The sequence below is a fragment of the Podarcis bocagei genome (assembly GCF_964188305.1).
Source record: "Podarcis bocagei genome assembly, chromosome: 4".
NCBI classification, from domain to species: domain Eukaryota; kingdom Metazoa; phylum Chordata; class Lepidosauria; order Squamata; family Lacertidae; genus Podarcis; species Podarcis bocagei.
Window position 1 is genome coordinate 22997427 of NC_138128.1, and position 16193 is coordinate 23013619.

At 44.2% G+C, this 16193-nt stretch overlaps 1 long non-coding RNA gene across 1 annotated transcript; it reads right to left on the bottom strand.

Annotated features, from left to right (window-relative positions):
• Window positions 1-5878: 5878 nt before the first annotated feature.
• LOC308585211 lies at window positions 5879-6836 on the bottom strand. Its single transcript, XR_014007156.1, has 2 exons — window positions 6776-6836; window positions 5879-6080 (listed from the first exon to the last, which is right to left on the bottom strand). It is a non-coding gene; the product is annotated as an uncharacterized lncRNA (long non-coding RNA).
• Between the last annotated feature and the right edge of the window lie 9357 nt (window positions 6837-16193).

A 16193-nucleotide genomic window follows, 5' to 3' on the forward strand; every position in this document is an offset into this window, starting at 1 on the left:
GAAGGCACACTTCTTTACATCTTGGCTTTGACACTTGAGATGAAGAGAAGAAGAGTTTGGATTTGATATCCCGCTTTATCACTACCCGAAGGAGTCTCAAAGCGGCTAGCATTCTCCTTTCCCTTCCTCCCCCACAACAAACACTCTGTGAGGTGAGTGGGGCTGAGAGACTTCAAAGAAGTGTGATTAGCCCAAGGTCACCCAGCAGCTGCATGTGGAGGCGTTGAGACGTTTTGACTAAGAACCAGCACAGGGAAGTGGACAGAGGGTTTGGTACAAATCTCTGTTTACCCATAAGGCTCATGTTGGACTAGTTGCTTTCTCTCATCCTAACTTATCTCGCGGGGTGGTTGTGAGAATCTTGGTGGTGGTGGGGGGGGGTAAATCCTATATGTGTGATAAATGACAGATGGGCAACACTGAGTTTGTGGGATCTGCTCGGTGTTTTTACAAGAAGTTTGGCAATTAGCTGTACTGGAAAGATTGTCTCACAAACTTCAAGTAATGAGAGGTCAAAGAGAGACGGACAAGTTTTTGGCAGACTGGTTTTTGTTTATTGGTTTTATAAATAGCCAGGAATCTGGTAGAACAGTTCCAACTGCATATGAAATGGTTTGGGTTTTAAAAAAAGGAAAAACAGGATCATTTTAAGAAGGGTTCGAGGAATTAAGAAAAATGAAATGTGGATCTAATTAATGGAGTCATTTGTTTTGATTATAGGTTATAAAAAAATGAATGCTGTAAGGGGAAAATTAGTGTTATGTATTATAGCAGATTGAATATTACATTACACAGAAGATTCTTAATCCTGCTTGTAGACTATATAGTGTTTTAAAGAAATGTAATTTGAAGACTAAAAAAAACCTCTCCTAGTGGGGGAGGAGGGCTTAATTTATATTTATACTTTAATCAATATTACTTTAGTAATACAGTTTGCTAGGAAAAATGTTTTTTAAAAAAATGAGTGTAGAAAAATTACAAGACTTCTGAGACCCCAGGACCCTGGAGTCAGGTGCAAAAACGTGGCTGGCAGTGGGTGGGTATACTGTACAATTAGATTTAAGAAAAAGCGTGCCTCTGAGCACATGCTCAACCTAGGAATTCATTTTCGGTACCAGAACTTAATTAAAGAGTCCGGTCACACTAGAATCTACTTACCACCACCAGCCAGGTTTTCTTCATATCAGCAGCCAAATTTAGAAGAGGGGGAAAACCCCTTTTTGTTGTGATGCAACCGGGAACCAGAAACCTTGCTGATCTACTTCAAACCACTCAGAAATCTACCAGTAGATCTTGATCTATCTTCTGCTGAACCCTGTGATGATGACAATGATAACGATAATAATAATAATTTCATTTATGAATTGGTTCTTACGAAGCATCTCAAAGTGATTTCATCGTACAATAAAAACATGTATAAAACAATTGTATATACATAAAAACAGATAAAACAATCATGAGTATTAAAAAAAAAACTCATTTCAAAACCAATACAGATACAGTGGTACCTCGAGTTAAGTACTTAATTCGTTCCGGAGGTCCGTACTTAACCTGAAACTGTTCTTAACCTGAAGCACCACTGTCAGGGAACTGCCATCAGTGCCGGAGGGAGAGAGCAAAAGCCAAAGGGATTCCAGAGAGCGTCCAGGGATCGGGAGAAGCAGCCCATCTTCTGGGGAAGAGAATCAGCGTAGCACCAGTGGAGAAGGGGGGCAGATGGGGGAAGCGGCGAGGCGGTCCCATGACTCCTTGCCTGGGACAAGTGGGGAGAGTAGGGGTCCTCCACTGCCCACACCCTCCTTGCGCAGAAAGCTTTCGCGCAGAGAGAGTAGGAGGAGACTAGGCGTCAAATAGCTTCTTTGCTGGAAGAAGTTTAAGAAACGCCCACTGACTGATTCTGCCAGCGATTGAGTCAGCCATGAGTGAGTGGCTGTCTGGACAGAAAAGGTTCACTTAGGCAACCCAGCCAGGTGTTTGCACCCAGCCGGGGAAATAAGCACCGGCTTACGCACGAGCAACCCCTAGAACCATTACAACCACTTTAGCTAATGGGGCCTCCTGCTACCGCTGCGCCTCCGGAGCCCAATTTCTGTTCTTATCCTGAAGCAAACTTCTTAACCTGAAGCGTATGTAACCTGAAGCATATGTAACCCGAGGTACCACTGTACTGACTAAGAGAAACTAATCTCTTAGAATGCTGTTGAAAGAGAGAAGTCTACAGCAGATAAGGCAATTGTCTAACCTGTAACAGGAGGGACTACCGTAGTTCTAAAGGGTAGGTTCTGCCACTATAAAGGCCTGATTCTGACATTGTGTGGAAATGACTTCCTGATGAGATGGAATCTGCAGGATGCCCTCTCCGGCAGAGCACAGTGATTGGTTGGGAATATAAAGGACGAGATGCTCTTTTAAGTATCTGAGTTCCCAAGCTGTAGGGCATTGTAATTCTTTCAGCCAAGGTATAATACAGTGGTGATATTCTTTCCAATGAGTAACTCAGCTGCCACTTTTTTGCACCAGTGACATTTTCTGGGTCAACTTCAGCCCCACATATATTCCCGATAAAGGCCATCCATCAAGATGACCAAAGCTGATTCAGTCCCAGGCTCAAACCAGTGAGTCTAGGGTGAACGAAATCACCACTTCTTTCATGCTGCAGGGTATTCGAGCGGGCGGGGGGAGCCTCCAGCCGAGGGGCCAACTACAGCCCACCGGGCCTCTTAATCTGCCCCATGGAAATGTGCCCTGAATACTTCATGCCTTTGCACATTCTCTGAATGGGGCTGAAAGGTTGTAAGCACCACTTGTGTGTGGTAAAGACAGCTATACTGTCTCTAAACACTATTTTAAATAACCTGGCTCGTAGGATTATTTTTTTTAATCGTCTATGAGCCATTCAAGTTTGGTGGATATTGTGGGACCAGCGCCTTCGAAAGAACTTTGTTTTCTACCTTCTGGTTTCTTAACAGCTCAGAGAAAATAACTCTGGAAGGTGAAGAGGCCCTTCTCTCATTAAGGCTGTGTTTATAAGCATACTTACCAAGGAGGACATTCCAATGAAATCAAGGCTGCGTCCAGCTGCATCACCCTCTGTAGTCAGCTGCCTGAAACTTAAGTGTGTTTGCATTTTCATTTTCTCAAACACAGATAGCTGAACTTTGAGACGACTAAAAGGAAAGGCTCTGAATGACTCAGGCTGTTGTGTGGTATAGATCTCGCTTGCAAGTCACCCAAGCCAGGTCCTCTTTCAGATAAAAGGCGCAGCAAAGCTCGGCCGCCGCTCTGCAAACCAGTTTGTACAGGAAGGCCACCGCCCCTTCTGAAACCTCGGTGTGACAGGGAAAGGGGGCTAAACACAGTTGTTAAGTTATTTCGAGAGATTAGTTATCGGAACCAGAGGAAAACTAGCCACAATGGCTGCCTGTTTTGCAAGAGAAAAAGGACGGGCGGGAGCAGTGTTAGCGAGAGACATTCCCTTGCCTCTAGGGTTGGCGTTGGAAGGCAGCGTCTGTGGGTCAAAAGGCCCTGGGAGGGCCTACAAAGAACAGGAGAAGCTGTTCACACCTGCCCTGTCCCTCTGGGCAGTAGTGAGGATTGGAAATCTGCATCACTGCCCAGAGGGGGAGAACAGGCTGCTTGCTGCTCTTGACGCTTGCCAGCTGCCAGGTACAAGGAGCAGCTGTCACCTGCTCTCTCATTCCAGGGAACAGACTGGAGAAGGAGCTCAAAGTAGATGCCTCTAGCAGGGTCAAGGAAGGAGTCCTTCGCAAGTTGTATTGCCAAGACCTCCCCCTGTCCTCACAGAGCCTGGGGTGGCTCTGCTTGCCTTCCTAGCTCAAGAAACATAGGCGGTAGCAACAGGGATGTTGCCTTTGTTCAATCCAGTGTTGCCGTTGTACCATTCAGCAGGGAGGAGGATGGGGACAAAACCAGAATTAGAGAGCTCCCAATTAGAATTGGCTCTGGTTCTATTTACCGTTGGCCTCCTTGCACCCTGTCCCAATGGAAACCGGACTCCACTGCCCAAAGGTATTGTAAATTCCTTTACTGGGAATGAAACTTGGCCTGAACAGGTGAAAACTAGAAACCCTAATCACTAGAGATAAAGATTCAAAAGCCCAACCCAAAATATGCCCTAGTTTGTGGAGCACAAAGGTAACCAGGAAGAGAAGTGGAAATCTTATGCACTCGCACTAACTTGGGTGTAAGTCTCACTTAACTCTCTGGTATTTCATTCCAAGTCAATGTGGCATAGGTTGGGTTGCACACCTGATAATGCCAGTTGTCCCTCCTCTAGAGTCAAAACGATGAATTTATGAGTCAGAGAGTGACAGCACCAGGTGAAAAAAAAATGTGTTGCTTTTCCTGACTTGTCTTTTACAGACTGGATGCATATTGGTTATGTAACTCGCCTGTATTTCTGCTGCAGGACAACAGAAAAGATTAGAAAAAGTTTGTGATTCCTGTGTCCCTACATTCTATTGCTAAATCTGATGCAGGAAAATGAAGCAGTAGAGTTATTGAGATTATTCAAATGGACCGTACCAGTTCAGAATATATACAGTAGATTATGCCCTCTGAGGAATGGTCAAAAGAGCTGGGAATAGCTAACCTGGGGAAGAGTAAGGCGAGATGTGATAGCAGTCTTCCAATATCTGAAGGGCTGGCACGCAGAACATGGTTGCTGGAAGCTCTTTTAAAGCCATCCAAATTGGTGCCCGTCTCATGGGAGCAAATTCCATGGTTTTCACTAAGCACTGTGTGGCGGAGTCCTATTTTTGTCTGTCCTGAATCTATCAGCATTCATCTTCAATGGATGACCCTGGGTTCTAGCAGTAGGAAGGAAGGACAAAAATGTATCCTTATCCATTTTCTCCACACCGTGTATAATATTATGCAGCATTCCACTTATCAAGTGCAACCACAACATAGGTTTGTACGTCACCATGATGGCATTGGCAGTTTTGTTTTCAGTTCCTTCCCTAGTGATCCCTAGCAAATGCTCCATACTGGGTCAACATCTTCACCAAGCTGCCCACTGCGACCCCAAGGTCTTTTTCCTGGTAAGTCACTGTCAGTTCAGACGCCAGGAGCATATAAGTGAAAACTGGACTTTCTGCCTCAATGTGCATCATTTTTCACTTGCTTGCATTGAACCTCACTTGCTTCCATTTTACTGCCTATTCAGCCACTTTGGAAATATCCTTTTGGAGCTCTTCACAATCCCTTTTTGTTTTAACCACCCTGAAATAATTTTGTATCATCAGCAAACTTGGCTTCCTCACCCCTTACTCTAGATCATTTATAGGCAAGTTATGGTCCCAATACCGATCCTTAGGAGCCTCTCCTTTTTGCATCCCTCCATTGGAAAAGATGGAGCAGACTTGCTCTCTGTGTTTCTGAGGGCAGGACTAGAACCAATGTGTGGACATTGCAGGGAAGCAGAAACACTGGAAGAAACCTGATGGGGAGAGCTTTTTGACCGTGGAACCGACTGCATTGGGGAACCATGGGCTCTGCTTTCCCAAAGGTATTGAAATAGAGGTTGGATGGCCACTTGCCAAGGATGCTGTAGTTGCATCCTACATTGGTCAGGAGGCTGGAGTCAATGACCTCTAGGTTCGCTTCCCATTCTTGTGATTCTGCAGTGTTTATGAATGCTCTACTCCCTACAAGTAGAAGACATACACAACAGGGAGTGAGTTGGGCTAGACCCTCTCTCTGTGGTTTACTTCTTCCTTTTAATTCCCTCTCCTGCAGCCATAACTGGTACCGTGGATTCTACCATTTCATAATTCTACCACGTTGTTCTACTGGGAACGAAGATTCCAACTATTTGATATGCCATGGGGACACTTCATGAAGGTAGACACAGGGGTGTTTGTTACATTCTTTATTCTTGTAGGCTACTCTGTCCCAAACATTAGGGGTAACAATTACTCAGTCTAGATGTGAAACTGCATCACCACTTAACCCTGGGAGAGATTCAAAGCACTCCATTTACTTGTCATAAGCAAAGGAAGAATAAAGCAATATTGGCATTTGACAGAGTAGTCAGGGTCCTCTTACTCCCAGATGTCCTGTAAACAGCAGAATTAATGGTTCAACATAATATTTGGCTTATTTATTTTAGGGGGAAAGATTACACCCCACCCCACAACTGCAGCGGGTTGGACTAGACGACCCTCAACTGCACAAAAAAAGAAACTGACTTTCTAAAACTTTATGACACAGAAAAATAAACTACCCCAGCTTGCCTGGGCATGACGCTACTGCTGCTTTTGAAAAATTCCAGTTTCAAGTGTATATAGCACTGTTCATTGGGTATATCTCGCATTTCCTCCAAGGAGCTCAAGGTGGTGTAAATGGTTCTCACCCTCTCGATTTTATTCCCGCAATAACCCTGCGAGATAGGCTAGGCTGAGAGTGAGTGGCTGGCCCAAGGTCACCCAGAGAGTTGGGATTTGGACTCTGGTCTCCTAGGTCCTAGTCCGACACTCTAACCACAACTACTTGCTTAGGCATTGTTTGCCACCTCTAGGGAACTCTACAGCTTCCTAGGCTTCTTGGTGGTGGTGTTAAGAGTCATGATACTGAAACTGCCGTGTTTAGCCTTTTCCAGTTAAGCAGCCAGGACATGAAGTACGGCCTCTTGGGCTCTCCTTATCGATAGTGCAAACTTTAGCTGTGAAACTTTCTCGCCCAAGCCAAAAGTCAAGAATATTGCTACCCTATTTTTATCTCTTTATGGGCTTCCCTAAGGATAACTCCTCACCCTCACGCTGGCCTCAAAGGAGTTCCTGCCGTTCCTTTGTTCTCTTCCAATCCCATGGAATACCCCCCCCCAGATTAGCCCTCCAGGCCCTCCCCCCCCCGCTGATGTCACACTGTGCTCCGATCACTCTGCATCTCCCTGGAAACCCCCAGCTGAGACAAAGGCCCTTTGGGCATGATAAGTCAAAGCATGTCCCATCCCATTTTTAGTGTTTTAAGAGTTGCAAAGTCCCTTTTTCCAAGCATAAATAACAAAGCAATTATCAATCACACATGCACATGATGTGCGGAGCAGAACAGATGCCCTTCAGTTTGCAAATTAGGCAGATTAGTGTTAAATTGTGAAATGGACAGGTTTGTCCCAAATCCCCCCTCTTTCTCTGAAATGGGGACTTTATATCACCCAGGGGTTGCTCAGACCAGGATTTAGTCTAACATGAAACATGATGCATTTTTTTGCATTGTCAAAATAAATAAATCTGTGTGGTTGGGCATATGTTATTTAACAAGGAGGTAGGTCGTTTCTGAAAAAGAAACAGATGAGAAAAGAGAATTAGGAAATAAAGATGAATATTGGTTCCTTACAAATCTCCATAACTTTACATTAATATTTTATTATGGGACTACGAGAATAATGTATTGACTAGTCAAAGGCATTCACTGACTCACACTGCACTCTACTTAAACAGTATGTAGCTATACAATCGTTTACATACAGAAGACCACGCAGTTGTGCCAAGGTGATTCCTCACACATTATGCTGAGCATGTTAACCTTTCTTTTGTTTCAGGATGGGGGCCCTCAGCTTCAGTCATGCTTTGGGAAGGAAGGAAGTCTCGGCACCCACCTATAGGTTAAGAAGGGGAGATAATCTCTTCCCCCAAATAATGGGAGGGACAGACACATCCCCATACTTCTCCATTCATTTAAGTTCTTCCTTTAAGTTACAGAAAGTTCAGGGGTGGCCAAGGGGCTGGCTGCTTATGCAGAAGAGGAAAAAACTTAGAATATACCCTGGTCCAGACCCTGCTTTAATGTGTGTCTACGATTGGCATGTTAGCTTCCACATATTTTGTTTCGATAGTCATTGCTGTTACCATTCACACTGGTGGGCAAACTTGACAGAATGTGGCCTGTTTTTATCAACAGGCCCCCTTCCACCGATACCCTTTTCTGTTCTTGGCACAGGGATTGCTGTACAGTGGTACCTCGGGTTAAGTACTTAATTCATTCTGGAGGTCCGTTCTTAACCTGAAACCTTTCTTAACCTGAAGCACCACTTTAGCTAATGGGGCCTCCTGCTGCCGCCGCACCGCCAGAGCACAATTTCTGTTCTCATCCTGAAGCAAAGTTCTTAACCTGAAGCACTATTTCTGAGTTAGCGGAGTCTGTAACCTGAAGCATATGTAACCCAAGGTACCACTGTACCTGTGTATACACACCTTTATTATTCTTCAAAACCCAAAATTCTTTCCTTGGGAGTTCCTCAGATGGTTTCTCCCACCATTCATGTGTGTCCAGCCGGTCCATTACACTTAGCTGGTCCATCTGCACTATGCTGACCTCCATGTTGTCTTGCCCTCTTGGTAAAACCCACCTGCCAGGAAGCTAACGTACCAGCTCCACTCACCCACAAGAACCATTTCTGTGTGATAATGAGAAACTGGTGGTGTCTGTGGATGTATAACAGGTTATTTTTACTTATTGAATTGTCCGCAAAGCGAGTAAATCTGAATTAAATGAAGAAAAAAGTATGGGCAATTTGATGATGATGATGTAATGTGGATGATGTGAAAAGCATCTGAGCACGAACAGTACGTGTTCCACAACAAGTTCCCATCTGAAATCCCACATGTAGTATCATCCAAAATATCCAAAGTTCCTGCTACATTTGTAGAGACACATTTTGCACAGCAGTGACTCTTTATCATCTGGTAAAAGGTACAAAACAGGGTGGTTTTGAATTAAGGTAAGCAAAGTGCATTATCTTCACATGGGAACCCAAATCTAGGAGGGAAAACACCGCAAGGAAGATCATTTACAACAAATGAGGAACTAAAACTTATTGGTTGAGCAGCTCAAGAAAGACTTGCAAATTGGACTTGATATAAAGCTTTCACAAAGCAAAAATAAATCACTTTAGAGCTGCGAAGCAGCATATGAAGCAAAAGCAGGAACTACAACGTGTGAATTGGAAATTATTCCTTATTGTAGTTCTACAAAGGCCAGACTTGTTTTTTCTACCCTACTTCTTTGTTGGCTGGCATCCGTCTGTCTCGGGTGAGGTGTCAAACAATTGGAAGTTTGCAGCGCCTGCCGCTGTGGCTGTAGAGACCGATGCGGGAGAGACATGTTTTGCTGCAGCTGGGGCAGATGAAGACATTTGGTTGTGCAATGCAACATTTATTTGTACAAATCAACATTTCAAGGAGGAAACAGGCTAATTCCTCATGCTGGCCAGGATTCCAGAACTCTCACGTTTCCTGTAACTGGGTATGTTCCATGCAACATGGGAAATACTAGGCATTTACAGGGTATTGGTGGCTATTTCCCTCGCTTTGCAAAACTCCAAGATAATTATGGGAAGGTATGGCTGTGAAGCTGGCTGGATCCCCTCTCTGAAGCTATTTTTTAGCATACCAGTTAATTCAGACTTTACAGCTGCTTCTTCTGCTGGCAACCTCTATGCAATGCATGCTTAAAGGTAAAGGTAAAGGGACCTCTGACCATTAGGTCCAGTCGTGGCCGACTTTGGGGTTGCGGCACTCATCTCGCTTCCGGGTCATGTGGCCAGCAGGACTAAGCCGCTTCTGGCACACCAGAGCAGCGCACGGAAATGCCGTTTACCTTCCCACCAGAGTGGTACCTATTTATCTACCTGCACTTTGATGTGCTTTCGAACTGCTAGGTTGGCAGGAGCTGGGACCGAGCAACAGGAGCTCACCCCATCGCAGGGATTCGAACCACCAACCTTCTGATCGGCAAGCCCTAGGCTCTGTGGTTTAACCCAAAGCGCCACCTGCATCCTTTGGCAATGCATGCTTAAAGGTAAAGGTACCCCTGCCTGTACTGGCCAGTCTTGACAGACTCTGGGGTTGTGCGCTCATCTCACTCTATAGGCCGGGAGCCAGCGCTGTCCGCAGACACTTCCGGGTCACGTGGCCAGCGTGACGAAGCTGCTCTGGCGAGCCAGAGCCGCACACGGAAACGCCGTTTACCTTCCCGCTAGTAAGCGGTCCCTATTTATCTACTTGCACCCGGGGGTGCTTTCGAACTGCTAGGTTGGCAGGGCTGGGACCGAGCGACGGGAGCGCACCCCGCCGCAGGGATTCGAACCGCCGACCATGCGATCGGCAACTCCTAGGCGCTGAGGTTTAACCCACAGTGCCACCCGCGTCCCTAATGCATGCTTACTCTGAAGCAAATAATACTGTTCAGTGAGGCCAACCCTCAGAAAAGTGTTTACAGAATCGAGGCCTCACAGCAGAATCCTATATGTGTCTACTCAGAAGGAAGTCCTGTTGTTTGCAGTGGGGCTTATTCCCAGGTTGAGTAGGCACATAGGATTGCAACTGTAACAATCTTTAAAAAATCTGTAAGGAAGATTTAAAATGTGTGTGTATGTGTGTATTTTACAACACTTTTATCTGTCCAGCTGTGACACGAATGTGCCAGTAACTAGGGAAGCTATATAAATTCTTAGGGTAAAGGAATGTTAACAATGCAGACATCAAACAATTAGGTCTATCAGTATTTGAAATTGGTGAGAGGAGGAGCTGTGTTTGCTCAGCTTCTTTGAAGGGAACATCAACTTCAATAGCGAAGCTGTTACATTTATATGCAAAAGTCATGTATAATTTGATCAGGGGAAAATGCATTTCTTCACCCTCCAACTGCCTTATCACTCACCATTATTCTCCCTTCTCAGCTCCCTATTTCCCTGCTCCACTTTCCACCTCTCCTCCCACTCCAAAAACAAGGAACTAAATACTTCAGCTTTGCATTCTGGGTAAGGGACTGGTTTGAGATAAGGGGACCAGTCTCTGCTCCTGATGGAAATGATCTTTCCCCTTCTCAAAGCCAGCTCCTGGGTAAAGAGACAAGTGTTGAAAACACGCTGCCTGGCTTTCAATTCCAGCTTGAAGGTTTCCCACAGGTACCTGGTCAGCCACTTTGAAAACAAGATGCTGGACTAGACAGGACATTACCTGATCCAGCAAGTTCCTCTTATGTTCTTAAGACACTATTGCAAAGTTTATGAGCAGGTTCTGGAATTTCCCTACCTTTAGATGCATTTCTTGAAATGCCTCTTGGATCTGTCATGTAAATGCTCCAGATAGCCATCTTCCCAGTCATTGCTTACACAATGGCAACCAAGTGATGAGATTATTGACTACTGTACTGAGAGCCACATAAGGAAAAAGAAAGCAAAATTGCTAGTATAATTGAAGTTGTACTTGTAGCTCTGGCCCCATCTGGTGACATAAATGTGAACTTCCTGTGTCCTGAAAAAAATAACCTTTGTGAAAAAACCAGAAGCCTTCTTGTTAGGTATTTTAGGACAAATAAAAACCGGACATTATTTATGTACGCCACTACAGCAGCAAGAATTCTAATAACACAAAATTGGAAGACTGGAGAAATACCATCTAAGGAATAATGGCAAGAAAAATTGATGAACTATGCAGAATTGGCAAAGCTAATGGGTAAATTGCATGAAAAGGAAAATAGCAACTTTGGAAAAGAATGGGAACCTTTTACAACATACTTGCAGAAACAACAAAAAAAATGGGCTCGTTGGCAGGATTTAAATAAACATTTACAACTTTATTTACAGAGAACAAGAAATATAATTAGTGATAACAGAACATTATATATAAACAGCAGAATGTAACATTTGGTGTAAGAAACCAGAAATGGAAGTTGGGGGAAGTCAACAGGGAGGGGGAAACTAGAAAATGGATGTTAAATGATGATATTGAATATTTGTTATGAGAAAATGACAGCATAATGACTCACCGATGGACCCCAGAAATATCACAGGTGTGGCAAGCATTCTTTCTTTGTAAATAAACTTGTACTCAGAAACTATGACAGCAATAGTTAAATACCCTATACAGTAATGTATACCTCTTTCTTTTGGTTGTTGTTGCTCTGCTTAGTAACTACTCAGGTTTATTTATTTATATACACAAATTTGTACCTCCACTTTTTCTGGTGTCTGCACACCATTCAGGCTGGCTAACAATTAAAACCAACCTCTAAACACACACACACACACAAATAAAAAGAGAGAGACATGAAGCAGATTATAACAAAAGCCTTGGTCAAAAAACTTACCTGTCAACCACCTGCCTAAACTGCAAGATTCTTGCCCTGCAGTAAAACATCATTATGGATGGGGCCAACCAAGCCTCTTGGGATGAAGAGTTCCAAAATTTAGGTGTGGCCACAGAAATTCCCCCCTTTTGGGGGGGGGGGTTGAGGTATGGGATTGAGGCATGGTTTTTTTGGCTCCTGGATCCCTGTAGAACAGACTGGCCTCCAATACAGAGGTTGACCATCTTTACTTTCAGTAACAACGCCAAAGAAATTTGTGTTACCAACACTGCTTTTGTAATTAAGCTTTAACATAACCCTCAAGAGTTCACACTTTTTGCAGTTCATTTCACATATGGACTCCGATTCATGAACACTTCCGCATATCCTATAATTGCAAGGTTCACTCAGAAGTCTTATAGGTGAGACACTTTGTCAAAACCTTTTGACAATCCACGAATACACTTAGCAGACCTCAAGAGGCATTGTCTAAAGTGTTTTGCAATCCATCTAGTTTTTATGATGTTTTCACTGCTGCTGTTTGTTTGCTTTATTGCTGGCTTGTCTTTGCTGGTTCGATGATATTGACTTATTAATTGCTTATGGCTTCCTTGAACTATGAGAAAAGGGCAGCGTACAAATATTTTAAATAAATAATCCATCACCCTCAGCGTCTTGGTCAGGTGCGCTATAATTTACTTTGATCACTAAATTACTTTTGAGGCCTGGTATTTATGTAGAGGTAATTCTGTAGAGAAGACTGCTGCTCCTTTTCCTTTTTTTGTTTTTGTCTGCACAGGGTTTCTATCCAAGGAAAACTGTAGCCGCTCCAACTTACCTTTATTTGGCTTGGAGAAATTAGCATATGCCTTTACATTGTGACCTTCTCCTACATGGCACACTACATTCCTTTGAAATCTTTGACCGGCAATCATTTATGTACAATCACTCATTGCCATGTTCCACCTGTCCCACTGATCACAAACCCATCTCCCTGTATTCCTAATGCTCAAATCACTGACTACCACAAACTACTAGACCCTTACCAAATATCTCTGGTGAGAGGGTATCAGTTGGTTAGCCAAGGAATGGGCCTCTTCTAAAGGATCATTTCCCTCTTCATCAAAATGACACTCTCCTTCCCCCTACACCCTAATTTCTGTGACGGCAGAATAGCAGTCACCCTGGAAGTGTGAAAACACCACCACATCTAAGATACAGAGAAGTCTCCATAACATAAGAACTCAGTGAATGAAATGAAACAATGAAGTTCTACATCTATGGTCAAAGGTTGTGAATACCAGTTGCTCATGCCTAGCTTGAGGGCTTCCCATAGGTGCCTGCTTGCCCAATGTGAGAACAGGATGTTGGACCAGATGGGCTATTAGCCTGATTCAGCAGGTTCTTCATATGTTCTTAACATGGGAAGATTCAGAACAACAACAGCAACAAAGCACCACTTGGCTACTCCCAAATTCACTCAATGAACAATGAATTTGGCTACCATGTTCTACTTCCACGGCTGGAGGCTGTATGCCTCTGAATACCAGCTGCTGGAAATCACAGGTGAGCAAAGTGCTGCTGCACTCAAGTTCTTCCTGTGTACTTCTGAGTGGCATCTTTGTTAGCCACTGTCAGAACTGGATGCTGGACTATATCGGCCTTGGCTGCAACTAGCAGGGCTTTTCTTATGTCCTCGCGGCCTGCTTTACATACCTTTCTGCCTCTCTCAGCATTTGCAGGCTGGCTACCTTGGCTCCAATGGGACCAAACTGATTCCAATAGACAGGAGCTCCTTGTATTCAGAACACACCTATGATTTCTACCCTGTATGCAGTGTTATTCGTGTGATAGTACGGGTGAAACACTTATCTCATGACCTTTCAGCTGAGTGTCTTGACCAGTTTTGTCTGCAAGGCTTGGTTTTGTTTCTGTTGTTGTATTTTTTAAAAAGGCTTACATTTTTACTAGAAGATCTGCACCCTGCTTACGTGCATAGGAGACAAGTGAGCTGGGTTGCCCTAGCTCAGGTATTAGTTGTGCCCAGATATTCAGCCTGACCAAGTACTTTCTGTGAGGCCTTGTGAGCTGAGGCTCCTGCTCATTGAACTGTCTCCCTCACAAGCTAGCCCTAAATTTATGCTGCAGGCACTGACAGAGGAAGAGGCGTGTGGGGGGAGCGCACCACCCCCGGCAGTGCGATGCTGGTGGGGTGCCATTGCGGCTGCCCCCCCCTGCACTGGGTGCCACATCCCTGCCTGCTCTCTGCCCCCCGGTGCCGGAGCATGAAGCTCCGCCACTGGCTGCAGGCAGCAAGATTTCAAGGTTCTAGTTACATGGGGGACTGCACCCCCCATGAACTAAAGGGGTAGTAGGTCACTCGAGCCCTTCAGGTAATGCATCTGAGGCACCCTAAGCTTGGCTAAATCAACAGCTCCGGCAGTTGCTATGAGGACCTGTCTTCAGTGAGAATCTTTCTATCACCTTTAAGATCAGCCAAGGATGCCTTATTGAAGGTACCATCAGAGCATCAATGTGCCATGACTGAACAGCAAGGGAACATGAAGAAGTGGGTGTCTCACAGTTGCAGAATGTGCTGCTGTTGAAGCTAGTTCAGTAATTTTTTTATGAACAAATTTATGATGTCAAAGGCAGCTTTGGATATTTTTCAGAGCAGTTCACTGTTATCATACAGACAAGACAAATGAAGTAGTCATTTCGCATACAGAACACAGCGATTTTCAGAAACAGTAGTTTTACAAATTTTGCCCCCAATAAATAAGCCCCAAAAGAAGGTAAATAAAAACCAACTCAAGACAAACACAGCCTGAACTTTTGAAACCATTGTAACTGTTATTGGTTGTGAGAGTTCTAGCTTCATATTAATTAGTTCACTGAAATGCATGTTCTCTATCCATTGGCCTATCTGTTTAAGCAATTGGAAGTTAAACAAATTATTAGCAAAGATGGCCTCTGTTAAAAATGGGATCCCATGCTACGAGTGATAAGGCTTTGAGGGAAGGGAACAGCTAACTGATCACATCTGTTGTGTAGGACAGCAGGACACATGTCTAGCCAATATGGTGCCCTCCATATATTTTTGAACTACAACTCCCATCAGCCCCAGCCAGGGAGGATAGGAGTTGTAGTCCAGCAATATGGTGAGGACCCCATGTTGGCTAACAACAGCACAATACACTCACCTACATATTATCCAACACTGAATGGGTGAATGTTTGGGCATGAGACAGTGTGGTCAGATAGGAAGATGACACAGAAGATATTGCATACACAAAAACATATCCTCAAAGTAGGCTACGTACCAGTCCTCCATACTGGGGAAATCCCATGTCAGATCTGCATTTCCCTCTCCTGTAAATCCATACACATATACCACCAATATTTTCATGGTTATAAGTTAAGGCCCCAATTAAGGATACAGCCATATCAAGGATTACTATTTTGTCTTGTGAATTCTACACCATCCAGGAAGGCTTTAAGATCTCACATGAAGTACGTGATGCAGCCCTGCCTGTCCCTTTTGTGAGAAGCACATTAATCTTCTGATACAGCTACAAACGTATTAGAGACACAAGCTGAACCGTGATCTGATTATGTTTTCTAAACACGTTGCAGCCTTTGGACTCTTGTGGGGATTCGTCATGAGTCACGAGACACTTGAAGCATTGTTCCCCACTCAGCGACTCTCCACGGCCCCAGCGACAAGAATTTCATCAGGTTGCAGATAAAATCTAAATGTGTGTATCAGATCAATCAGAGAGTGCATCTGAATATCCCTGCTGTCATTGAACCAATCCTGTTACGAATTCCTTTGTTGAAACTGGGGAACCCCTCCCATACCAACAGGCCTAAGGCATTTACAAGACAAACAATAGAAACCTAAAACCTTAAAGCAGCTCAAGTCAACATGACTTGCAGCCTGACATTGTGACTGTTGTTGGCATATGAGAAGGGAGAAAACATTGATCAGGCTTTGTCCCCAGCAACAAATAGTTTGGAAAACAGATGCAAGGCATCAAACTGGGCATCAAAAATCGTAAAAACAATATGGCATATAATGCGCTCAGTGTAGGGTTTCC